Source organism: Aphelocoma coerulescens, chromosome 2 (assembly GCF_041296385.1).
Source record: "Aphelocoma coerulescens isolate FSJ_1873_10779 chromosome 2, UR_Acoe_1.0, whole genome shotgun sequence".
NCBI lineage: Eukaryota > Metazoa > Chordata > Aves > Passeriformes > Corvidae > Aphelocoma > Aphelocoma coerulescens.
The window spans coordinates 48532192-48557457 of record NC_091015.1 but is presented as its reverse complement, the minus strand read 5'-3'; the positions used below and the strand labels follow the sequence as shown (position 1 = coordinate 48557457).

At 40.2% G+C, this 25266-nt stretch overlaps 1 long non-coding RNA gene across 1 annotated transcript; it reads left to right on the top strand.

Moving 5' to 3' along the window:
• Positions 1 to 14949: 14949 nt before the first annotated feature.
• Positions 14950 to 24002, top strand: LOC138105722 (uncharacterized). The gene is made up of 3 exons (XR_011148641.1): positions 14950 to 15004; positions 16927 to 17151; positions 23915 to 24002. It is a non-coding gene; the product is annotated as an uncharacterized lncRNA (long non-coding RNA).
• Positions 24003 to 25266: the final 1264 nt, after the last annotated feature.

Below are 25266 nucleotides of genomic sequence, written 5' to 3'. Positions count from 1 at the left end.
AACAGCTCAGATACACCTGGGCCTGTGATTGCCATGTGTGATACATCCATATTAAACAGCATATGGGCAGGCTTTTCTTTTCAGGGTTGCCTTTATCATTAAAAATTAGTATTGTTCTTGCACAGATGGCTTCAGCCCAAGATGAGTCTGGATGACTCAGTTGTCCACTACATCCTCAATTATGTTTGGTGCTGAAGAGGAAAGGTATTTAGCTTCAATCTACAAGCAGGATGTGCTAAGTACTTTTTGTGCCCTTTTACTGGACCTGCTCATATAAAACAGAAATTCCAGTGATTAATATACTGAAGCAACTGTTTTGTAAAGGATACCAGCCACTGATTTCAGAGGTTAATAGGAAGAAGTACATCAGATTCACTTGGGATTCACAGAGGTAATGTAGCTTAGGAAGTTGCTGTAAAGGTGTTTTCTTCCCTTCCTTGAGTGTTCCAGATTCACAGAACATATCCAAGAACATGTGTTTACAAGAAGATTCTCCAGGGCATTGTCATGGTATGAAATTACAGCTGTACCTCCAGGCAGTTGTATGTCCTCATGTATGTTTGCTGTGGCCTTTCAGGCACAAAAATCAATGCAATTCTGTTGACTTCAGGGCCTTGTCAGGTCACATATTCACCTGTTTCAGCAGCAGCCTGTGCTTGTCTCACATTCTGTTTAGGTCTCATTGTGGATTAGTAGCACCTGAGGACTTAAGAAAAATGTTAAAAGCAAACAGCAGCATTATGGAGGCCTCTGACAATGAGATAAGGATAAAGTCAGAGATCAGTGAGAAGTACTGTTTTCTTGGGCATTTCATGCAGTTGTACCCCTAACCTCACCTTCAAAAGCTACAGCCAACCCTTAATCATAATGCAATACTTCCCAGTATAACGATTCCTTTGTAAAACTTCAAGACAGTAAAATCTTGCAGATTGGAGTATTGTGTTTAGAATTCAGGTTTCTTGCAGCAAATAACAGATGTAAATTCACCAAAGTGATTAATACATAATTCTTTCAGCACAAAGGAAAATAGTAGTTAAAAGAAACATGAATTACTTGAAAAGGAAGGGAGATAATAGGTAAAATTCCTCCAGTTTTATGTTAGGTAGTTCAGGAGCTGGTTCATGATCAAAGCTGCTACTATAAAGTTGGCAACTTTCATGGGAGCAAGTATGCAGAAAACTGAAAATAGGAACAATCTTAGATAATGAATTTTTATGTACTGCTGCACATCTATGAGAGATCTTGGAAATGCATTGCATCTTCCAGGAATCCCGGTCCCATCACCACTGACTTTGCTGTAAAGTTATTCAAATCCTTTCCTAAAAAAAATTTCAGATGTCCATAGGAATAAAGCTCCAAAGTTCAGTAGGTGAGAGATCTGGGCTAAGAAGCGACAGCACACCAGGGCTGGTATCCTAGAAACACTTACATACAAGGAAGAGCTGACTGCAGGGTGGGAACAGGATTCCTTCAGCAAAATTTTACTTCATTCAAGCCTTGGAAATCCTGTAGGTTTAATCAGTTTCCTTTTCTCTGACCTATCATCCCAATGTATACACACACCCTGCTCCATTGCCCTTACCTTAAAATACCCTTAAAAATTAATAATCTTCCTTATTCTGAATATGGAAGACTATAAGCTCTTTGAAGAAATGAGACATGATATTTAAACAAGGAGTTTAGCTGAGCCCCCAGTTTTATTTCAGAAGAATGAGTGCCTATAAGCAGTTTTCCATTCTCTTAAGAGACTGGCTTCAACACAGAGCTTGATTCTGGCCTGTGTTAATTTGGTGAGATCCCTATCTCCAACTCCATGGCTTCTGCACCTGGGTGGCTTCAGTGATTTCTGGGAGATATCTTCTAAATAGCATCTGACAGAACAAATGTTATTAATGTGAGTAAGAGCACTGGAATCTGGGTCTGTATCAAGGTTAAAATCTTGACTGAAACCTCTTGAAAATGGATTAGGCTTTTATAGTCTTTTTCTATGTCACCACTGATTGTTTTCTGCCAGCTGCCATGCTGCATTTTGCATTTGTTGTCTGTGTTCCTCGTGCTGCCCTACCCTCCAGGTTTACCATTCTTTGACTCCTTGTCCCAACTCCTTTTCCTTTCCAAGGAAATGATGAGATGTTGAAGAGAGTTTACCTAGTCTCAAGACATTCAGGGAGACCTGGATCACTCTGAAATACCTCAAAACATTCCTCTCTAGCTGGGCTATTTCCTATAATTCTAATTTGAGACATCCTGATCTCTACTGTGGCTACCAGAAACTAACTTTATTGAGGCAGGAGTAGATGAGACACCTATACCTGACACAACATTCACAGAAATACTATTGATTTCCACAAGAAAGCCTGATCCTCCAGCATCGAAGGCTCATGTTCAAAGAAGCTTAAAACCTTTGTCAACTGCACATAGATTAAAGGAAAGCAATTGATGTGTGGGATGGCTTTCTCCCTGGAGTGTTCATTTGGGATAGTGCATTTCAAAGGGGATTCATTCACCAGAAGCTTAGAATTCATCTGTTTATTCCATGGGTCAGAAGGGGATATGAATATATTAAGATCAGTTGAATGGCTCTCCTGGGTCAGAACACCCATCCATCTAACCCAAGTACCCTGCTACTGAAAGTAGCAGATTGAGCAGATTTCTTAGGAAGAATAAGAAACAGCAATCACTTGTGAAACTTCCTCCTAAATCTCTTTCAGGCCCCAAATCCACTTCAGGGACTTCCTGTTTTTCCAGTATATGTATAATTGTCACTGTATTTCTCTTCCATGTAGATGTGCAGTCCCACTTTGAACCCATGCCAATTTTTAGCACCCTTAAGTAATTCAGCAACAAATTCTCCAGTTTACTGTTTACTGTGTGAATAAGCAAAATGCTGTGTTTGTATTGGACCTGGCTGATGTTATCTTTATTTGATGCTCTCCAGTTCTTGTACTAAAAGACAGTGAACATCAATCCCTATCTATCCCTGACACAATTATTTTTTGTATACCACATCATTCCCAGTTATCCTGTTTCCAGACTGCAGTGTTTAGCCTTAGTATGACAAGGCTTTCATGCCCTTGCTTATCTATCCTTTTTGCCTTTCTGTCAACCTTCTCTAAGGCTGAAGTAACAAACCATGGATTTATACAGTCACAAAATAGTGTCACATTTTGTTCTGCATTCACTTTCTAATAATGGCAAAAATGTGAGTTCCTCTGTTGACTGCTGCTGGGTATCAAAATGTTGTTTCTATGGAGCCACTTGCAAGAGCCCCAGGACCTCCTGAGCGGTGAAAACCAGTTTAAAGTCCATCATTCTTTGTGTGAAGTAAGGATTACTTTTTCCATGCACCTCACTTTTCTTTTAGCTGTACCAAACATCTTCTGTCATTTTATTACACATCCTTGTTTCTCAGTCTTTCTCTAAAACTTTGTACAGTCAGCCTGCAGTCTGACTGTTAAAGGTGCTGTCACCAAGTTGTTTTGTTCCACTATTCAACCAGTTCCAGGTTTTCTTATGAATATGTTGAATGGTAGAGGTCTCATCACAGACCCCTGAAAAATTCCTCTTGATTCTTCCCTCCATTTAAAGAACTGATGATTTGTTCTCTTTCCTATCTTATAACCATGCAAGACCTTCCCTCTAAGAGCTGCATTTGCTGAAGGCCTTTCTCAAAGCCTTCTGGAATTAAAAATAGGCTGTATTGGTCAGATAACCCTGCCCCATACATAAGCTTGTTGACTTCACAAAAAAACCGGGATTATGACCTTTTATATGAAGCTTCACTGACTCCATCAGTATGTATTATTTATGGTACAAGGCTTATGCAGTTGTCTGCTAACCCTTTATAGCTTCTCTTAGTTCGTCCAATATGGACATCAGTCTGATATTCCTGTAATTCTCCACTGGGACCTCTGCATCACATATGTTATCCTCCAGTTCTAAGTACCCAGACTGCTTTAAATGAAAAGTTATACAAGTCTCCAGCAATTCAGCTATTTCATCCTTGAATTGCTTTAAAACTCATGAGTGATTACCATCTGGTCTTGGCAATGTGTTACTGTTCTTTATATCATTTTTTCCCAACTGCTTCTGTAGTCACTTCAGCATCAGTTATGACCTAAACTAACCCAAGAGTCTTGCTTTACTCCTGGGTAGGCCAGGGTGTAGAGCAGCTGAGTGACTGATGCATTTTGGAAAGCAGGGATTGTGCTGCTGATATTTGCTTTGGGCTGGGCTATGGTTTGGTTATATTGCATCTGGAAGCCAGTAACTGCATGTGTAAAGGAACTGTGTAGAGGGATGTAATAGTGTAGTAGTGACATGGTCAGTTGTCATCATTAATTTTCGGGGTGGCTGTGCTTGGAACATTGGCTGCATGAAGCCAGGAGTACCAGCACTGAGGTAGCCCTCACAGCTACCCCCAGGAGCATCTGGTGCCTTGCTACAAATGCACGGTTATTCCCTGGAACTAGAGACACTAGTGAGCATTGCAGGTGCAGGTTGAGAAGCAGGAGCTACATGCTGTGTGGTGGTGGGGCCCAAGGAGTGAGCTCAGGCAAAATCTCTCCTTCTTACAGCCTAACTACAGCCTCCAGAGAGCTTGCAGCTTAAAACAGAATGCACAGGAGCAGGGCATCGCATGCAGCTCTTCATGAGAGCACTTACAGATGGCTTTCTTTATGCTTAGAAATATTTGGAAACACGGAATTTAGGGTAGGGATAACATTCTCTTTGTGTTATGCTGGTCTCAGTTTAGGCTGAGTCCTTGTGTTGCAGCAGTAGGCATTGCACTTGGTCAGGTCAGGGGGCTGAATCTGCTCCAGGTGCTTCCACAGCTCCATCTGCCTCCAGCACAGGTGAACAAGGAAAGGCTGAAGAGAAGGGATACTGTGGAACACTGAGGGCTGCCTGTGCTTCCCTGGAGATCGGAGTGCCCTGAGAGAGTGTCTGCAAAGCATCTCTGCTTGCCAGCTGATTTCTCCCTGAGTCAGCAGAGCCAACCTTCATGACTTCCAGGTCTCATTTTCTTTCTTCTTGCTTTCTAAGAAAGGAGAACACTTGAGTCAGTTCATACTGTTCCTTCAAGTTTCTTTTTTTCACTCTCTCTACAGTGAAAAGATTATAAACCTTTTCCTGTCAGCTTTCAGCTCCGAGTTGCTTCTGGCTCTCTAAGTTGCAAAGGCAGAAGGCAATAAAAGCATCAAAAATGAATCCCTGGATGTGTAATTGTATAATTTACCAAGCTGAGTTCTGAGAGAGAATCTTTTCTCTCTGAACAAAAGCAGAGTAGCGTCAGCTAAGACATTTTTGGTCAAGAAATAATAGCGGCCACTTATAGATGACTTGCTTAAGTGAGTTTTCATCATCAAGCTAAAACATAGCAGTTAAGATAAGGCTTAATAACAGGCGGGGTTTTTTCTCTAATAACACATTACACCGAACTGATCTCTTGATCGCCCATTAGTCCCATCAACCCACAGCTAGTTTCATGTTTTAATGAGAATTACTTAACTCTGGATGGTACAGAAATGTGTTTTCACTGTGGCAACCCCATATAATTTAAAATAAAAATCCAGTTTGGATGTAGCACTTTCTCAAAACCCCAACCTTCTCTTGTTGTACATAGGTAACACTGGAAGGGCTGGTGAAAAATGGCATGAAATTGCAGGAAGATTTATGTTAAACTTACAGACTAAAAGGTAGAAAGAGAAAGAGAGAAAGATTTCAGAGAAGTGGAAAAATCATGATGAGAAATGACATAAGTTTGTTTAATGGTCAGACCCATTTTCCTGCCTTCAGCCACCTGAGAGGTAGATGGGCAGTTTTCAGTGCTGTATCACTCTTGTCCATGGGAAAAATATGTTTTCAACTCTCACTTCAACACTGAATGAACTGCCCTGTTGGAGGTGTTTATGTTATGTGTGGGTTGTGGAAGCCAGGCCAATAGCTTGGTTGGCTAAATTTAGCAGACTTGAACTCCAGACCTAGTCTAGCCTTGAGTGAGGCTTTTGTAAAAGCAGCCATGCAATTCAGTAGGCAGCAGTATGTGTGTGACATGCCACTGACTTGAAGGAACTTTTTCATCTTGGAATTAATGCAAGTCCTTAAGTTATCCTCTGTGAAGGTGTTGCAAAGCTTTGATGTTGGCTTTAGACCTTTCCCTGATTCCAGCTTTAATGTCTTGGGATAGCTGGGAGGACATTTGCTAAAATGTTAGCAGTTGTGCTTGCAGACACTCTGAATTCCACCTGGAGAGCTGGATGCTTTTATGACTCTAAAACTGTCTCAGTTTTATTTCAGAATCTAACTTTTCCCATTATATACAAATAATGATACATGAGTTGTAAAGATTAATGGATTAATGCTTAAAAATGCTATAGAAAATTTAGGAATGTCTTAGAAAAGTGTTCAGTTGTTTTTTATATTTTTTAGTTTTTTAAGATCTGATCACGACATTATTTGAACCAACTAATTAGAGCAATCTTGTAGTGTAATTTGCAATCCCCTAATAAATCTCCTTTGAGTTGGATCTCAAAGATTTCTTTGTTTTGCTCTTTTCTTTATCTTGCACTCTTGACAAACTATAGCACAGCACCTGTTTAGCACACACTCCTGCTTTTCTTGGGAGACTCTGTGCTGGGAGTGGAATCACAATACTGAAAAATAACAAGTATTTCCAAGCTCCTATTCCCAGATGCTGCTCACAGAGAGACCAACAGTTAAATGCTTCTTTGTTCCCTTGCTAGACTAAAATTGGTACTCAGCATGCTCCAAGCTCAGCCCTCTTTTTTAAGCATCAAAATGCCCCTGATGCCCAAGGAATAGGTGGTAGCCTGTAGGTAGTGAACCTGCAGTTAAAAGCGATCGAAATTCAAGTGTCTCACCTCTCTTTTTCTTCCCCTTTCCCCACCTCATGCACATAAAAGTTCTGAGGTATCTTCCCATTGCCTCTCAGCTAAAACACCTCTTAAGCTTCTACAGAAGGAAAAGGCTGAATGGGGTCAAAACAAGAGTAGTTTGAAGAAAATGGTGCAGGGAAACTGAAAAAAAAAATTGTAAATGCAGTGAAAAGTGTGAGGGAGATTTTTTTTCCTTACAGTCACATTTTTGCCCCCATTATTCTTATTTGCTATTATTCCTCACAACAACAGTTTTATGGACAATACTTCATTAACATAGTGGTCCCCTGGCAGTTTATTTCAGCATGGAGAAGTGACACCATCATCTGGAGGTATACAAGACTTTGTGGTTAGATTCACACAAAAATATTTTTTTGGCTCAGAAGTCACTGGTTTTCAGTCTTCCTTTGTTCCCATCGTACCTTTCCTAACAGCTGATTTTGAGATGATTTGATGAATACCCAGATCAGATACAAAGTGCTTGGGTCCCACCATAGGCTGGCATCACTTGTCTTCAGGGCTTATTCTGAATGCTGTGTTGCAGATCCTAAGTGCTACACTGTAAACCCATTTAAAGCATCTGATAATACAGACCAAATAGTAGGTTTTGCTATAAACCATATGTTGGGCAGTCTCTGTTGAAAGGAAGCTGACTTCTCTGTGCTTTAAAATTATGCTTAAAACTTGCTGAGGTCTGTGTTCCAAGCTACAGTTTAGGTAAACTTCAGTTTTGTAGATGACCTGTAAATATTTAATCAAAATCTGATTTTACTTTAAGGCTCTTTGTTATATTTCAAAACTGTCTGCTAAATGCAGTTTTAGTATAGATTAATGGTTTGGATTGCTATCAAGTGCATTTCTAACTCTTTAGAATTGGTTTATTTCAACCAGGAGCTGAGTCTTTACTACAGAACATTGATCTGAATTTATAAAGTGACTTAGATGGAAAATAGATTTGAAAAAAAGGTTTATTTCATAACTAAAAAGGCTCACTCAGCAGATCAGAGATCAGCTTCAACCACTCAGGCTATAGAGATATATGCCTATGGTCACATATGATTGCTTGCCTAATATTACACAAACTGTTGTGTAAAAATTCCTATTTGTCTTCCAGATTTGCTCATCTCTCTTGCTAAGTCAGTCCATAAAGACATGTATCTTTGTGTATATTTTAGCAAAAGAAGCCTTCACTTTTTAAAAACCAGAAAGGTAGCTTGGAGGTTTCAGTGTTACAGGCTGTTAGATTCCCTGATGTTTGCCCTGGGCATTTCTGTAATGAAAAGCAGAGTTGAAGAGTACATGTACTGATTTTCCTTAAGTGTGCTGTGGTTGTATTGCAGCTAAATTGCTAAATTAGTTAGGAAGCTTGGAAAGAATGTATTTTCTTCCAATATTTTGCAGTTTTATCTCTACTTGCAATCTCTGTATCTCAACACAGGTCTTCCTCAATGGTGTTAAAATTTGGTGTTTTCTTCCAGGCTTAGAGCTTGGGGAGCGTAAGGGAGCAGCAGTTAGGAAGTGCACAGACAGTCTTTTTTAAGGAAGGTCTTTGAATGTGAGAGCTGCCACGGCAATTCTCCTGTGGTTTTTGGATGCTGCCCTTTCCCAGGAGACCAGTGGCCCAGAGCTCAGTGTAACTGTTATAGCAATGGGGGCCTTCTAATTGCTTTGGCAAGTATGTGAAATTTAGAATAACGTTAATGATGTTACCTTATTCCCCTTTCCACATCCCTTGTAAAAGAAAGTGTTTCCCTTCATGAGATCAGGTCTAAAAACCAGGTTTTTGTTGTGTCAGTTTGGTATTTAAAATGGACCACAAAAATGGAATATACAGCACAGACAAGCCCATAGGAAATAAAAAGCAGAAGAACATAAGCTCTATGGTAATGAAAAAAAAAATGGTTTTCTAAAAAGTAATGCTCTTTCTATGTAATAAATAAAATAGTTTGTTTTTCTTTGCTTTCTGCCCTTCATTATGTCGTTATGAATTATAAAGAGACCTTTGTGATCCCTCTCCATATTCCTTTTGTCTATTAGGAAGAAGATTCTAAGTACACTATCATCAGATAGATATTTTCATATGGATTAGTGATTAATGCTCCTTACTGTAACTGGAATGTCTAGATGCCTACTAATGCACTTTCAAATATTCCCAAAGATGGCTGTGGAGACACTCTCCAGATTTACATTCAGAAGGTAATGACCTGACAGTAAAAAGAAATTGGGCTGATGGAAATACATTGTCACTGAGTCTTAAATCCAAGTCATCTGCTGGGTTTCTATTTAACTTCTGTTCTCTGGGTAGTGAAGGATTGACTTCTAACATTCATTATAACAAAGCATTATAGTTATGAGTGAGAAAACACTCTCATGCCAAAGCCTTCTATTCAGATGCATAAAACTTTCCAGAAAAATTACCCTTTGGGCTGAAATTACTTATGTTTTGTTCTCCTTATGCTCTGTTCTCCTGGCAGAAGCAATTTGTTTTTACAAAGTATTACAATGCTCTTTGGTGGTGGTGAGAGAAATACATTTAAAAACAAACAAACAAACAAAACTGATTTCCCCACCCCCCCCCAAAAAAAAGTTTGCCTTATTGCAGAATGTGATTCTTTGGTCGTTAAGAAATGACTTACAATTACAACTTCAGACTTGCTGGGTTTCATACCGAAGGAACACAGGTGAGAGTTCTGTGCTTGGAAAAGTTTAATTAGGTAGAAATATCTGCCCAGTCTTTCCAGTTCCACTTGCCTTTTCAAGGCAAACTATGAGTCATTCTGGAGAAATATGTTCAGGGTATCTGTGAGTGTTTGTGTTTGCACAGGCGGTGGGACATTCCATGTTCACAGAACACTGTGTGGCTAACAATGTATTTTCTATATGTAAATAGATATCCACTGTCATGTAAAGCAATACACTAGCACATGCTATTTGTGACTTTTTTGGAGTTCCATTGGAAATATTGGCCCTTGGTATTTATTCTCTTGCTTCTCTCTTCCTTACCATCGTTCATATTAGAAAAAAGAAGAAAGCAACATGCTGATGAATTTTCGAGTACACAGTTAAGATGAAAGTAAACCAGTGGAATGTGGCAGACAAATAATTTATGCAATAAAGATTTTTTTTCTTCAGTATTATTTTCACACTGCAGTGGATTTGAGAGAAAATTCAAATGTAGCATATGAGGAGAAGTAAAGCCATGAAGAAATTAATTGTTTGTTCCATTCCTTGGTTTTGGAAAGTCACAGATGTCACCGTAGGAGCTGTGCCCAGGAACAACAGTGGTGTCAATGAAATGATTCACAGTACCGCAAGAAGAGGCTGCTGATGTAGTGGGTGAACAGGTGAGAAAAGGGTACTTGGAATTTCACTGGATTGACTTTCTGACTGAGACATTATATTTCGAATTATGCAGTATGTCTCTTGCTTATAAAGAGAGACTTTGAGAAATTTTCAAAATCAAATGTAGCAATAAAGCTTGACAGACTTTCGAGTCTGTCCATGCCCCTCCATTCTTCTGCAGCTGGCAATAGCGCCCATAATGACGGTCACTGAACTCTGGTTCTGCTCTGGTAACTTTATACCAAGACTCTGTGACCAAATAATCGTATGATTTTCCTTCTATTTGATGTGCACAAGGAAGCTGGGTTTACAGGCTGAACCATACTTGGAATAAAGGGAAATTGTGTTGCCCTATTCTATCACTTTGAGGTTAAGCTAAGCTCAGAAACCACAAGGATAGCTGATCTCCATATTATTGGCTCATCACTTCCAAATCTGATGTAATATTTGGGAATTTTAGTGTTAAAGACCTCTGTTTGGCTATACAAGTGAAAAGGGGGAAGGTCAGTTGTAGTTTCTCTTCAGGCCAAGGATGACATATTTCCTATGATGATGATGATAATCTGTGATCAGAAAGAAATGTTCTAGGGATCAAATTGCAGACCAGATAGATTAGTAAGTCAATAGTAAATGGGGAAAGTAATTTTCAATTAGTCCTCATGATTTTGCAGGAAAAAGAAATGAAAGGATACCGTGGCAAGAAACCAGTCCTCAGTAGTGAGAGCTGTTACCCAGGAGACAGGTGATAAACCTATAGTAAAGAAAGCAGATTGTAGCAAGAAGAGAGAGAAGGGAGTCAGAATTAGCAGCCGGACTTAAGGCACACACTGCAAAACCCACCTAAGACACAACAAAGCCCAGTGAAATGAATCTGTGAATTTCCCTCTGGCCAGTGTCCCCCAGTAGAGTTTGAGGCTCATGCCCAGTCTTTCTAGTCTTCATTTCATTGTGCACCAGATGTTTTGGCATAGCCTCTACCTAAACTTGACAGAGCTCTGACATGCACAATGTCAAATAAGGAGGTGGTCATATGATATGTTAAGGTCCTTAGTGATCTAAGAGACCTGGTTTTATATCTCCTGAATACTTTGGGGTTTATAATTTTTCAACAGGACTGTAAATCAGAGCCAAACTTCAGTGCTCAATACCTAGGATTACAGGACTATTTTTCCTCCAAAAGCTGATCCTTTCAGTCTGTGTCCCAGAACTTGGAGGACAGGCTTTAAGTCATCAAGTCTTGATTTATCTCAAAACTGGCAGTGTCCTAGGTTCCTACAGTCACCAGAAATAACCTCTTGGATCTCAAAAAAGATAGCAGAAACATTAGGATGGGAGATAAAATTCTCCTGTACTTCTTCTGCAATTGAAATTCTTCAGGAAAATGAGCCTTTCTCATTTTAATTACCAATGTTTGAAGTGCAGAGAAGTCCACAAAAAAAAGCACGCCTTAGCTGCTGTAATCCTCCACCACAGTGCAAAGCAGACACAGGTTATCTGCTGTATAAATGGCTGAAAAATGCAGTGAAATTTAACAAAAACTGGAAAATCCACTTTTAAAACTATCACTCTGTCCAGAGTTTGCTCTTTTCTGCCTTGCTTTAATGAGAGTTTTACTTAACAATGGGTGATCCTAAAGGAGACCCATGAAAACTTTTATTTTATTATTGCCACTTACTATGTCTGAACTCCTTATGAAATCAGTGTCTCTGTCCCTCTGTCTTGCTCCAGCAGTGTAGAACATGCTGTTAGACTTTTCCAGCTCTGAAATACCTAGGTTCCCTGGAAGCTACTGTTTTCCACCGAACCCTGAAACACTGATGAGAGCTAACCTGTTTCAGCCAATGCCCCAGTATGGCCAGTGAGAGCAGCCCACTCTGAAAATGCAGTCCTTGGCTAGCAAATCAGTTCTTACAGATTTTACAAGAATACACTTAGCCTACATTCTCCCCACATGCCTAGATTTAGACATTTCTCTTTGTTATGGGATAAAGCAAAAACACCCTCAATTGTCTTCAGCATCACCTCAAACAGTCTTTGAACTCACAACATCATAAATAACAGGACTAACAATATGGGTCTAGATGATTTTTCTTTCTAGGCCTGACCTCTGTTTTGGGGAACTTGGAGAGCTGAAACAAGGTTTGTGTTAATAAGAATGGAAGAGAGTGCTGCATGCAATTTGGAATTTGCTAAGGAGACCTCAGGCAACTCTGGTTCAGCCAGCTCTGGGAATACTTCTCTGGTGTAGGGACAAGGAGGACAGGGCTGCACTGAGCAAAGATATAAGTGTGACCTGCTGCCAGATTTGTCAGAGAGACTCAGAATAACAAAAAGGTCACTTCCAGGCAGAAGGTTTTTTATTTTTTCAGAGTTCTCTATTTAAAGTGTAAAGATTTTCTATTGGAATAATCATAGAGCTCATGCAGACACATGGTGTTCTATAAAACCTGTGCTTATGGGCATATGCAGTTTTTGGTCTCTCCCCACAGTAATTTTTTAACCAACTCTGTGATATCACCCAAGCTTGAGGGAGAAAAAGGTCTGGAAGACAGCAAAGGAGGAAGACTAGGAACCTTGTTGCAAACACCCTGCTGGTGAGTGCAGTGGGACCCCACAGAGCAGAGCTCTTGGCCTTACTCCGGTCCCAGCTCCAGGAAGACTTTCAGCTGTAACTTGTACCATCCTATAAAGCAACATCAATGAGCCTCAGGACTTCAACCTGCAGAAACCAGGCTTCTTCTGTTGCAGGATTCAGTAACCTACATCTTTCCTGCAGATATTCAAGCACAGAGTAACTCCAAAGGAGGTAAAGGATTTCCTCTTCTCTTTCTTCCTTTGCAGCAGCATCCTCTAGTAGAGTGTATTGTGTCAGTCCTGTCATGGGAGGCTGTTCATGCTGCAGGTCCCCAAGACCATCATGGTGACTGCTTATGATTTACCCTCTGCAGCTTTGATTCTGGTGTGAGAGGTGTATGTGGATACAGCTCTCCCTAAGGGCAGAGCCTCACTGTGGGTGCTTCCTCCAGACCACCAGCTCTGTGTGGGGGTGATGCCCATAAGTAGTTTGTCACAAGATAGATCCCAGTGACCTAAGAATTCAGGACTACAAGGGGTTACTTTTTCCCTCATTTTCTTCACCAGGTGAAATTTTGCTTGACAGAATGCAGGCTACACTGAAGGCAGTGCTCTGAAATGTGCAGTAAGTTATTTTTGCCCTGGCAGTGCACTCCAGACATAGCAACAGTATTTGAAGACAAAGAGCATGAAGCAGTAAAATATGCCAGATTTGAGTATTTGACCAAGATACTAATAAAGCTGGCAGTGTTGGCAGGATATGTGCCAGTGAACTCACATGGCGAATGTGTGCAGTTTCCTCTTTTTATATTGAAATCACCTCTTTTTCTTTTCCAAGAAACAGGGGGAGAAGTAGTCGGCCTTTTCAAACCACTAACATTTGGATTTATGAGCATGCCACCCATATTTTTGTGGGGGGAGGACAGCCATCTCAAGTCTTGCCACTGCTAAAATTAACTGACATCTTAGGCCACGTAAGCTGCTTATTCCCAAATGTCAAGCCACTAGGGATATTTACAGCAAAGAGAATGTTAATGGGATATTTCTGAGAATAGGCATTAAGTATGAAAAACACTGGAGCAAAGAAATGCATACCTGAAACTCATCTGAGTACCTTAGGCACCAGCCAGAGCATTCTGTGATGGGAAGCTGGTGAGACACACAGTTGTACTGAGGGAGTTGTGAGACTCAGTCATTTCCTCATCCTGAACACTTTGTATTATCTTCCATTCCCAGCACAAGGAGCACTTATTCCTTAGCTTGTTCAGCAAAGAGATTCCAGAAAGAAAATTACTTTTTCCTGCCTCAAACAAGAATTTAATAAGGGAAATACTGCATGAGAACAACTGTTTTGTGTTCCATAAGTAAAGCCTGGGACTAATCAGCCACTAACTTGATTTGCTGAGATCAGAATAAAGTGAGAAAGAAGGAAAATTTAAGCTTAATTAGTATTTTATATGTTTTACATTACAGATTGACTATAAAAGCTAGTTAGTTAAGACTGGCTTGTCACATGAAAGGGGGTCATTTGCCTATGAAGCTCCACTGCTGTGTGCAGGCTATTTTAAAAGGGACTTTGGAATCTGGACTGTGGAATCCCTCCTGCACACACACACCCAGATCACCGAAATAGGTTTGCATGATAGCTCCTCTACTGTGTAAAACGTATTGGATTTGAGATCTGGCACCTCCTTTTCTCCTCTGAACTCCAAAACACACCTGGGCCATTCACCTCTCTCCCTTAAAATGCTCATCCATCCTTAGAAATGAAGAAAACCAGAAAGCTCTAACACAAACCCACCCAAAATCTCACCCTCTTTGACTTCCGTAGATCACAAGTAGATTATCAGTTTCTTGTCATTTCCCCTTGCCTACCCCCTTCCCCCACCCCCAGTTTATCCTAACCAAAGTGAATACATTCAAATTAATATCTGTGTTGATCCAGGAATCACTCTGTGTTTCTGAGAAGCACATTTGCTAGGTAACCTTGAATGCAAAAAGTTTGAGGGGGTCTGCAGAAATACATTTGGATGTCCTGATGAGGCAATTCCCCGGGGAGCACAGGCAGGTCTCTCCAATTAAGGGAGCTTGACTTAAACGGCAGCTGGCCAATTGCAACCCCAATTACTGGAACCGTTTATGGAAACCTCAGGAGACATGATCAGGTTTTCAGCAGCAGATGATTTGTGGTAAGTACTGGATATTCAGCATTGCGCACTGGGACTTTTTTGGGTTTGACTGTCATGGCGTAAATTTAAATCTACTTTTAAGTGCAAAGAAATTTTTTCTCATAAAAATGTGAAGAGGTGAATTCTTCTCAACTTCACTGCATCAGCTTTTACCTTCTTTCCTCTAAAAGCCTTTTCCAGTGAGCAGCAGATACAGAAAGGTATTGTCTTAGTGAACTGACTGCCAAGTCCTTAGCAAAGCTGGCCTTTTTGAAGCCACATTTTATAGCAGAGATGGACTGCGATTCCACCCATAAACCCAGTAATAAACTGGATTACAGTGCTGGTTTCATGATGTTTCTGTCTAAAAGTGAACACTGCTAGAAGGTTCCAATAGAGGCAGGAGCTGTAAACATTGCTCCAGAAACAAACAAACCATGATACACTCCCAACTCCCCCTCCCATAAAATCCCTTCTTGCTGCACTCAGCAGGATCCTTGGCAGAATTTGTCACCTTGTCCTCCTCTGGGTAAGGCGAGGCCTCTGAAATGTTTGGTCAGTTGCCTCAATTAAACAGCATGGGCTGAGAAGCAGGAGTGCTAAAATAAATCAAGAAATTATCTTTGGTGGACTAACAAGTTTACGTGTTTGCATGACCCATGGTCCCAGGAACGCAGTTTGTGGAAGAGTTTTGTGGTTGTGTTCATAGCATCAGCCCAACATGTGCTGTGTTCAGTGGCAGCGATCACAGCAAGGAAGGCAGTGAATCTTGAGGGAGTTACCACCTCTCCTATGGAATGAGAGTAGAATGGCACCAGTTAGGTCCCACAAATGTCACTCATTGCCAGTTGTTCCCAAAGTTATTTGCCATGTTATCTATGCTACATAAAGGGAACGGCTTCTTTCTGTCTGATTCCAACATACTTCACCTTACAATATTGATTTATCTTTCCACAGCCACTATTTAATTCATTTTTATATTCTGCCACTTCTTCCTGGTATATATTTGCTGTCTAGCTGTCTTAACTAAGGCCCAACCTCCTCATTACTGATCTCAGCAGTGTGTATGACATTATGACAATTTTATGCATACATATTTTCACATGGTTTGCTTCTCTTTCTTGTCGGCAATTATGAGATGTCATTAAAAGTGTGAGAAATGGTTACTGTGTTGTTAGAATTTTTAAATGGACAGATAATTTAAAGGGAATAAGGGGAAGGGAGGAACATAAAGACTCAGAAAAACAGTACAGAAGAGGAGAGCTGGGAAAAGGATGAATTAGTGGAAGAATATAAAGAACAGGAAAATGTAGTTACTACTCTCATAATTTCAGTTTATTCCCTGGTACAGAGGGCCTGTGACAGTTTCCTAGTCATGGTTTAAGCAGATGTATTTGGGAAAGGGGAAAGAAATGCCCTGCAAAAGCTGGCAGAATTGTCAATCTATAGTCAGCTACATCATAACACACTCAAAATCAGCTATGACCATGCCATGTGAATTAACATGGATTTATGTTTGTGGTACCTCAGCTATACATATCAGCTTTCTGAACAGTTGCACTCCGTCTCAATGTCCTGTAATGATACAAATGTCACTCTATTGTAATATATGGGACATCACAGTTACACATGTGGTATTTCTAATTCTTGTTTGCTTGCTTAGAAAACTAAAATCCATAAAATAGGGGTACAATATTGCCTATCACAGCCTGCATCAGGATTTCAAAATTGTTGCCCAGTCAGTTGATGACACTTCTCTGTTCTACTGAAGCCTGTGAAGAAAGCAGTCCTTCCATCCTGAGATGGGTGGGGAGCATCAGTGTTTAGTAGATTCCTATTTCTCTCCATGGCCTACAGAATCAATATAGTCAATTAGTTTAGTCTAAACCTGGTTTTCAGACAGCTACAATTACTTTAGGTAAAATTAATGTTTCCCTCCAAAGGTGTGAAACAGAGCATGAAGAACTGTGCAAGCACCAGGAAGGACTTCCCAGAGCCAGCAGCAGGCTCAGGATGCAGCTAGTGTGTCCAAGCTCTGGCATGGCATGTCAGAAGAGAGATTATTCATGGATGTGACAGAGGGCATGCTGAGTACTGTGTCCAGCAAGGAATGAATGGGACTGATGGATATCATCACAGCAGTAGCATCTGCCAGCAAAGGATTTATGGTAACAGCTCTAATTGTTTTTACAGAGAGGGGGAAATCTTTCTGGTAAATAAGCTTCTAAATTGACTGCTTCGTTCTGGTTGATATCAGAATTTATTTGTTTGGCATAGCAAGCAAATTCTGCATCATCAGGGCAAAGATGGGGGCAAAGAGACTCCGCTTAAGAAAGCTGAGCAGAGTCAAGAGCAATAGGGCCTGCCATGTCTGTCACACAGTTTTGCCTCCTGAAGCCTCTTTTCTGCCAGTGAGTTGGCTGTTCTTTGCTACAGAAGCTTGTTCACTGAGACCATGCTCTGGGTTCTCACAGGATTTTATGGAGAACAGGAGGAAACACATAGTTCGATGTTTATGGCATAGTAGAGAAGGTAATGGAAATGTCTGATGTGATGTAAAACTAGATTCTAACAGAGTGGTGGGCTTTTTCTTTTAGTGCCCAGACCATTTCCATGTCATCTGCTGGGGGGGACATTGCAACAATAACTATAAAGAGACATGATATTCCTAACATTCAAATCTATCCATGTATTGGTCTAAAAATGCTGCATTCTGGGGCTGAGGCTGGGCATGGTTTTGTTTCTGCTAGGGAATATGCATTGAGCATCCTAACATCAGGGGATATCAGCGAGAGATTCAACTCCACCTCTTTAGAGAGTTGTGTAGAAAGGAAGGTTATTGTTGTGGAGGATTAAAAGGAAATTAGGAAAGATGATACACTGATGTGTCTTGAGAATATGCCAGACAATTATAAGCATGAGGATGTCAAAGCAAATTCCTGTGCTCTCCCCCTCCAAGGAATACATTGTAAAAGCAGACATTCATCTTGATATTTGTCTCGTATAGAAGTGAAGGTGGGAAAAGCTGCAGAAAAGTAGTGGAAAGTCTGGTAATACAGTTAGATAAAAGTGTATAAGGATATCATCTAAAAAGAGGAAAAGGAGGTTTTGCCTGATCCCAGGATATATTACATACCTTCACAGAAGCAGATTGCTACCAGAGGTAAGTCATAAATACCATTGCTAAGTAAGTGTGAAATGGAGTCATGGAATATTACTAGTTTATGACATTCTTGGAGAAAACATATAAGGAAATCAAAATAGAAAAATGAGAAAGGAGACAAAGAAATTCTTATTTTCACTTTCACACACAGGTTGAATCAGCCTACCATGTAATTCTTTATCAGAAGGAAACTCTATAAGCTAACAGCCGCCTCCATCTTTCATAATCATCTGATCAAATAAGGCACTGCCTAATAGCAAGAAGATTGCAAGAAATGTTAATAACATCAGGTTATTGAACCAGTGAAATACAGGAACATGACAGATCTCTCCTTGCAGGATGTTCAATTACTTTTACGTTATTGCTGACTCAGGAAGGGGGGTCCTGGGCTTATCTTTCATAAGTAAAGGCACAGATCCCAACAGATACTGAGCCGCCACAGCATCTCACCAGGACAGCCCTTTCTTTTAACCTGTAATTTGTGTAGTTTATGCTAGGTCTCTTCCTCAAGGTTTTTTTTTGGTTTTTTTTTCCAGAGACCACTGAAGAATGGCCTTTTAGCTTTTGTTATGGTTTACCAGTTTTCCATCACAAGATGGAAGAAGCAATATCTGGCCCAGGAGGCCAGAACAGAGATACTACCTCAGCAGATGAAAATGGATCTTAAGGCTGAGAGTAGATATGTTTAGCACAGACCTGAGTTTTCTTTAGCAATGAAGAGAGGTGGAATAAGTTCCTGTCTCTGCCACAGCCCTTCAGAACAACTTGTTGGAATTATTCAGGTAGCACATCCAGGCTGATGCTAAATGGGTTACAGTAACTGTGTCTAAAAAGCCAATGATTAAAAACTCAAGTCTGAAATATTATGTACCATGAAATGGTGGAGATCTGTCTAGACCTTGATTGTGGTGTGTGAAAGTGCAATCCATCTTTCAAGCTGGGCAGCTGGTTGACTGATTCTTGAATCGGAGCAGTCAGTATCGTATAAACATATCTTCCTCATTTATATGCTGTTCATATGCTTTGAACAGAACATGACTATTTCTTAATTTTTCAGCTAAGGATTTAAAATGGCAATATGACCACTTCTGACACTTCTGGCCTCTCCTGCAAGTTCCTTAGATTTGTATTTATTAATTGTTACAGCCCACCTCTGAGGCAGAGTAACTGAGGTTCTTGTTAATAGATCCCTTGCGGTGGATCAGAGTGAAACGACAGTGAATGACCTGTGTACATATGAGCCAGGTTTATTTTAAAACAATTAGGCTACAGCAGGAACCTGACACCTCCCCTGCACAGGGATTTTACACTGTCTGAAGCAACACCGTGGAAATAAATTGGGGAGCACTTTGGGGCTCTTTGAAAGTTTGTGGCCCCTTCTAATGACACAACTGCTGCTTGGCCCTACTTTTCCTTGTGCCATTTGTGCCTTGTTGAGAGGGAGGAAGCCTTCTGGCTTCCCTGTGAACACCCAATATCTCCCATGGCAGGGAGTTTTACTCTGTCAGATGCAGTTGTGCCTTATTGGGAGGGAGAAAATCGACATGATAAAAGGCATTACCCCACCTCCAAAGGATCTGCTTCTTACCTGCCTTTTCCCTCATCTGGCATGTAAATGTTTTAAGGCATTCTTCCTGGGTTATCAGGGAGAAATTTATCACAAGGCTCAACCAGTTTATGTAAACAAAGTTCAGTCTATCACATTACTTCAGTGTGATTTAACATCCAGGCCATAATGAAATGGCAAATCTAAGTGTATTTTTTTTGCATTCCAACAAAACACTTAGACAGGAGGTAGAAGTAGAAGGTTATTTTGCATTCATATGACTTTTCTCTCTCTCTGAGTGAATGAACAGCTACCACTATATAAATTAGTAATTTTGGCTGAACCATAGGCTTTCGAAGAAGTGAAATGGTTGGAGTGCAGTTCATTAGCACTGAAATCCCAGTGATTTGTAAAACACTGAAGCCTAATAGGACTGAAATTTTAGCTAGACGATATGAAAAAATGCTCCATTTTCCAAAGCTAGCCAAGTCTGCTGGTGACCTAAGCTGAGTAATAGTTTACAAGAAGAGTTTAGACCAAGGAGGTCACGGTTTCTACTTGTCCAATGTCCTGGTTTATGACTCTGTCATGTTTTGTGCATATTTTTTTTACTCCCATCCTTCGGGCAAGCTTCTTTCCATCTTTTTTTTTTTTTTTCCTATGGCCTCTCTCATCTCTATTTATGTCATAGTCAAGCCAGCTCTGCAAAAATAGGAAGAAAAATATCATTGTTCATTAACAGTCAGGTAAGCCGTAAAACATGTCAGACAAGGTGCTGATTGGCTCCATCCTCAGTTCTTCCCCTCTAGCTTCAGCCTGATTTTCACAATATACAGAAAAGTGAAGTTGTCCATTTTTGCACCCCAGGTATTTTCATCTGGGGAGAAACAAGATGTAATCAAGAGCCAGCCAAGTGCATATAACATATTCCATAGGAACATGCATGTCTTTAGGTGCGAAGGAAGGCATAGATCTGTGCAACTGATGATAAACCCCAGCCATGAAAAAAACCTACAGCTTTAAGACATGTTTTCAAACAATGATAATGTAGGAAATCAAAATGGGATTGATATTAAGAATCAAGTCACACAAGGCTCGTATTTTAAACCGTTTTCTGTATGCCATCTCACAATGTCAGAAGCTTAATTAAATATGGCTTTAAATTCTTCCAGCCTAAAAAATAAATAAGTGATGGAATTGAACTGGCATGCCAGTGATTTAGAAGTAGCTTGTACACAGTCAAGGGCAAGGAGCTCATTGTTAAATTCAGTACCAAATCAGAGGACTTACATTGTTTTGAAGCCCAAGGAAGAGAACAAAATCATCTCTGGTTTTTTTTGAAAACTGTATTCTATGACTTTATCTAATTACCTTCTCATATGGTCTCAGAATGCATCAAAATTTGTTCAGTGAGTTCTTATCACTTGCATGAGCTGCCTTAGAATTGCTGTATAAAGGACACTGCCTGCTACCAGTAAAAGCAGTGACTCCCCAAGGGAAAGTAAAATCTAGTCCTCATAAGATACCAGGTAAAATATTGCCTCTGATGAAGTCTGTTGGATAATGCCTGATTAGTTTAGTGCAAACAAGTTTTCATCCATGTGTGTTTCTTGTTATCATGGGAACCTTCCAAGAAGTAATGGAAACTAATACAATTTTTGCTAGAGAATTCCCTTCTTAAAAATTCTCTTCTTAAAAATGCTGAGGCTACTTCCAACTTCTGTGCTTGATCAAAAATATAAGTTAAAGGTGTAGTCAGGTGTGTAGGGTGAACAGGCCTTGATCTGACGTCTCTGCAAAAGGTTGAAATACAGTGTGACATTTACATTTTTACTGTTCTAAATCCCAAACTGAATGAATGTATTTGGACACTTCAAAGCTGTAGCTGCAATGGCTTTTCTGGAACAGAAATATTGCTGGGACATTGCTCTTTTTATCTTTTTAATTTCCACCATTAAAACCAAAATGTAGGCAAGAAAAGAACTGATTATGGCAAATCTATATTTCCAGATGCTGGCAAATATTGACTTCTGAAGATCAGTTTCTCCCCATCTCAGCATAGGTGCTTATCATATCAATTGCCATGTCTTCAGTGCTTAGAACTAATGAAATTCAACTATTTTCCTCAACTAAATATGCCTTAAGATCCTAATTGATCACTAGATTCAAACACTAACAGTGCTGGAATGGGGAATACACAGACATCTGAGTAACATGCTGGAAAATGGAGGGCTTCAGGGGTTTATAATTTTGTCTTAAAATATCATAAACATCCGAGGTCAGTGGGCCTTTATGTGTACAAAATGCAGCATAATGTGCACTGCACAGGTGATAGTGAGCAGGTTCCTGTTCCTCAGAGACTGTTAGACCAGCCTGTGGGTGCTCTGTGTTGGCAAAACTGTAAAAGGAAAGATGCATTCAGTTCTCTGTAAGTTTAGATGTATTATAGAGCTGTCTTTCACCAAGTGCTTCTTCCTCCAACACTTAAACTTCCAAGGTTGCCTGACCATGTATTGATTTATGCTGCTCTTCCCCTTTATTTTGAATGCAAGCTTTCTTAGGCAGCTTCTCAATTCTACCTGTAAATGTGGGAGCTTCTATTTTTAACATGATCATTCCAGATTCTTTTTGCTGATCATTGGTAAACCTGTCTCATTATTTGTTGATTCCAGACAATAAATTTTTGATGCTACAGCTAGCAGAACATATATTCAGTCATTGCAGTTTTATTATGTTTCCTTAGTTCTACGGGAGAAGATTTTCTTAGATTTGATCTTTTAGTTTAATTTGATAAAAGCTTGACTAGATATTTCATTTTCATTTCACTTCTTTCCCTGAGTTAATTAACAATATTCTCTTTGCTACGTCCAGTGAAGCTGATAAGAATGCCTACATCCTGATTCAGCTGAGGATATAAAAGGAGGCTTCGGTGTCTAATTATAGCAAGTAAGAAAGAGGGCTGAGGCCAGAACTGATTTATGGACTAGTGCATCATGTACTCCACCTACTGTAATTCACTGGTTTTCTAAATGGCAGCCTATGGAGGTAAAAAAATCTACAGTACTTTTCCATATTTTTTTTTCATTGCAACAAAACACTTAGCCAGGAGATACAAGGTTATTTTTCATTAATATGCTTTTTCTCATTTTAGGGAAAAAGGGAACCTTCTGAGAGAAGTATAAGGGTAATCCTCATTAAGACATTATTAACAAGGCATATTATTAGAACTGTTAAAGCCATTGCCCTTGATTATAAATGAGTAAATTGGTTAATGAGAGCAGTAGTTAATTGGGGGTATTATTACCAAACAGGGAAATTATATGGAAGTTAAATACATCACAATGATTCTTCTACACAATTAAACATCTATGAGGAAAGGGATTAAGGAGGAGAGTATGAGAAAGTAGCAGTCATAAAGTAGAAGTATGTTTTAAAAACTGTATTGCAAAAGTCTATTAAAACTGAATAAAAGTCAATGGTGCATATTTACTCTGCTGAAACTCATCTGAAGCTACTTCTTGCAAGACAAAAAATCTCAAACTGCATCACTGTGCTGAAAGGTTGTGTAATCATAGGGCCATCTGGTAGGCATAAGATTTGCCACCCTGCATTTGCCTTAAGATCCAGGAGTCACATCTGTCCTTCCTCAAGCTTCTCCTTTCACGTGTTTTACCAAATGTAACAACCAGGATTGCTTTGAGCAGCTCTTTGCTATAAGGGTTAGATTTTTCCTGTCTTTTGCTGTCTTAATTGTACTTCCTTTTCTGGTTAGCTCTGATGGAAATTACATGCCTTACTACCAATAATCTGTTGTGAGGGAAAACAACACATGTACACATTTTATCCAGGGACCTCAGGCAGGGCTACCTGGAGCTGGTTGACCAGGATCATGTCCAGACAGCTTCTGAATAGTTCCAAGGATGGGGAATCCATAACCTCCCAGTACAAGAAACATGCAGAGTTTAATCACTCTCAGTGGTGTAAAAACAGAAAAAAGTTATTGCTTATGTTTTGATAGAACTTCCTGTGGTTTTGTCTGTGCCTGTCACCTCTTGTCCTGTCACTGGTCACCACTGATAAAAACCTGTCTCCCTCTTTTTTTCACTCTCCCTTCAGGTATTTGTACACATTAATGAGATGCTTTTTGATCCTCTCCTGAACCTTCTCTAGGTTAAACAGCTCTCCAGCCCTAACCATTCTCTTATTCTGTGATTTCTTTTAGGGAGCTGAAATTCACCCTGGGTTAGTTGTGGTTGGTAACCCAGTAATTATACCTGGCTTTGGAGCAGAAAAAGGTACTGTGGAAAAGGAAATTGCCTTATCAATTCTGTCTTTAAACCACAGACATGGAGATGGGTGTCCACACTATGCCAGAGCCCAGTGCCAGGCCCGGCTCAAGAGCAGGCAGAATCATCTTGAAAGTCCTGCAAGAAATATCAATGCCACCCTTGGGGATGGCTTGCTTTGTCAGGTAAATCCTGTGGACAGGATGTTCAGCTTGGAGTGTACCAAGGACTACTCTCTGTGGCTGTATAGGCATAGTCCAGCAAATAATACAAGCACTGATTCTGTACTGTTGCTGTCATGTCTAGTCATGCTGTGTATTTGTAAGCTTGATCCACAAGGAAATCAGTTCAGCCTAGGGCTCTTAAAAGCAGTATGACACTTTTGTCTTTGGAGCTCCTTGCAGCTCTTTAGGTGCAATGAGGCTGTGTGCCAATGCCTTTGACTTGAAGGGGATGCAGGGTACTGCTGGGCCAGTTTGTCAGCCAGCTGCACTCAGCTTGTGTGCAGGGAGGGGTGACCCTGGAGATGAAGGGATAGGGGAATACGGCACTGACAACACTCCTCTCAACTTGTATTAGTCTTCATCTAAAGCAAGAAAGATGCACAAATCAAAGCCTTTCAGAGCCACATAGGCAAATGCCTTGTTAGCAGCTTGTGGAACATTTAAGGTGTATGTACACACTAGAAGTACTAGGTGTGACTCAGAGCTGGCCACTTGAGAGCACTGCTATAATTACTAATTGTCTGTGGGGTGAACAGCCTGGGGCACAGGCTGTCATTTATAGTGGCATGTGCAATGGACTGCTTAGTTTCCAGATGAAATTGTAACACAAACACAGATGGAGTGATAATGTCCCACCCACTCTAATTCTTCTTGAAATTCCTAATGAAGTATTTTCTCTCCCAGCTTTCCCCTTTATGAAAAAATATTTGTTCTCTGGAGTGTTGTTGGGGAAGGGAGGGAGGGGCTGTACGGCTTCCAAGTGACACCCAAGGAGTGTGTCATTTTTGCTGTACATTGTCAAACCTTACACTCAGCCTGTGGAGGACTGAGGCTTTCTTCAACTTGTGACCTGTTTGGGAAACCTGAAGGAATGGAGGCACAGCAGGAGTGGGTGAAGAGGGAAGGGTATTAGATCCATACTGAACAGTGTTTTCCATTCAGTTGCAGAAAGTAAATCCACAGCATGCTGCCAATTTCCTGTCATTTGTTTGATGGTGGTGGCATACTGTGGAGCACCAAGCTGAGCATCCCATAGATCTCCTGCATAAAAAAATGTGTGGGAA